Here is a 2,462-nt window from a genome sequence, read left to right on the forward strand (position 1 = left end):
GGGGCGGGGCGCGCGCGCGCCCTGGCGGCCGTTGGCAGCGACGCCGAGGCTGCCTCGAGGCCGCCATTTGCCCCAGCGGATAGGCCACGTTGGTGGGGCAGGAGGAGGGTCTCCCTTCGCTCTGCACTCAGCAAAAGCCATCAAAGATGACTTAGAACATCAACCACTTTCAGTTCTCATCAAGAGCTACTTCTGCCGCTGCGTTTCGCTCCCACCGTGTCTCCCTCAGAGCCCTGCCACCAGTGCTGGAGGGCTCTTCTGCCCTTGTCTAGTTGTCCTCTTGTCACAAGAGAGAACATTCTGTGTCAGAGATGCCTTACCCTCACTGAGAAAACCAAGTTATTCAAGCTTGACTCTACTCCCTTTCAGCAGGCATGTCTGCCTCAGCTTTTCTGCTACACTTTGTTGTCTTCCTCGTACATGTGCCAGGGGAAAGTGCCACACGGGCCCATTCCCACTGCTGACGAGCCCTGGCAGCTCCTTGGCTGTAGATACAGCCACTTTCTGCCTGAGGTTTGACCTCACCGCAGGCGGGCCATTTCCTGCGCTTCAGAATGGTCTGTGCTCTGAAAATCATCTATCAGGATGCTCAGCCAGTGCTGAGGGCAAGGGCACATTCACAGTCTTAGGGAAGATGGCTACCCACTTTATTACAGATTTTACCAGTAGAAAATCGATTAAGATGACTTCATTCTATGGAAAAATGACCTAAAAGGTCTTCCAAAAATTTCTATTAGTCTTAATGTTACACTAGAAAAGTCATTGGCAGTTGTTTTTCAGCATGTCCCTCTTCTCTCACTTAGCCAAGTCCTTGACTACAGTATGGGCTGTAGCACTTAGCAATCAGGGAACAGACAGGAATGCCATGCTGGGCTGAGCACACAGCTGACAAACTGGTCTTGACGTCCCAATTCTGGCAAAAAAAGCACTCAGGTGTTCCTGAAACCATTATGCAGGTTGGAAGGCAAACATGCCTGCTTCTGGTACAAAGTGCTAGGGGAAAAGAGAGCTTGTTCCTGTTTTTTTTTATGTATGCATTAAAGCAATACTTAAATCATTTTCACCATATCAGTAACTTAAGTGTATTGATTCTTTCAGACAGTGATTTACTCTACAGATGAGTTTGTAAGTGTGCTGGCGTGCCACAGTGCAGGTTTCATTTCAAACAAAACTGACTCTTAAAATGTGACATCCTACCATCACCAGAGTATATGCTGTAACAAAAAAGAATATTTAATTTTAAAGGATTAAAAGATGCTTTCTTAGTACCTGCCCACAAGCAGCAAACTGTAAAACTAGAATTCAGTTTAGAAGATTTGTAATACCAGTGCTTACTGTTTCATTGTAAGTACAAGTTCCAAGGTCTAACAGCCCTTCTCCTTACAAAGCAAAAAGTGCACTACACATTTAAGTGAAAAATTACAGATTTGATTTAATGTCAGTTTTTAACTTTGGTGTCTAAAAGTCCATATTATTTCTGAGAAAATATGCTAATGCTATGCTAAGCCAATCAGCAGTAACATTCAGAGCCTGCAATTTGACAGAATGCTAAATTTAACATTACGACTCCTAGAACTAAATTAATAAAATATGCTACAGACATGTAAAGCAATCACCAGCATAATTTTACTTTGTCAATTCCAGTCAGTTCAAGTTGGTTTACAACATTGGACAAGCAACTTTGGCAGAGATCAGGTATCATTTGTTCATGTCCCTCTAGTTTTATGCCAAGTCAGGTGTGTCTTGGCAGCTGGCACAGAGATAATAAACTCTATAGTGTATGCCAAGATAACATTGCAGAAACTCCTTCCCAAGCCCACACTGACCCAAATACCATGTAGGACAGTGCACAGATCCATTGCTATGGATTGTGGAACCACTGATTGAGTTGTGTCTTAGAGGCACATATCCCATTTCATGCGTGTTGTAGCAAATGCTGATGTGACACCCAAAGCTAACTTCTGGAGGTAGCTGCATTGCCAGTGTTTGGTTGGTTGGTTTGTTTTTCTTCTCAATTTTGCTGCAAACAAAGTAACAAGTCTCAAAGGAAGAAAGAATTGGCACTGTGGCACAGTACTAGCTCACCCATAGTAGGACTAGGCATTAGGTAAGGTCTTACCACCATGCAGAGAACAAGATGTTATCAGTCTGCCACAGAAGGGCCAGAACACAGTTTTGTCATCTTTTCTTTTTGACTGTGCTGGAGTTCTTCAAGGGCTGGTCCAAAGGCCGGCTGCAGCCTGCAGGGCCCCACATGGCTCTGCAATGGGCAGCCCAGCCTGCAGCAAAGAGTCCCATCAAGAGACTCTGCTCCACCCTTTTCCCCTGTCCTTGGCAGGGTTGTGGGAATAGGGGCGCTCTTTGATCAGGCCAGCCTGAGAACAGACTCAGGCAGGAAACTCATCACCAAAATCACAGGGTTGCTGCAGGACAGCCTTGCTATCTCAGGGCTGCAGACAGGA

Source organism: Nothoprocta perdicaria, unplaced genomic scaffold (assembly GCF_003342845.1).
Source record: "Nothoprocta perdicaria isolate Ctin4 unplaced genomic scaffold, notPer1 scaffold_11, whole genome shotgun sequence".
Taxonomy (NCBI): Eukaryota; Metazoa; Chordata; class Aves; order Tinamiformes; family Tinamidae; genus Nothoprocta; species Nothoprocta perdicaria.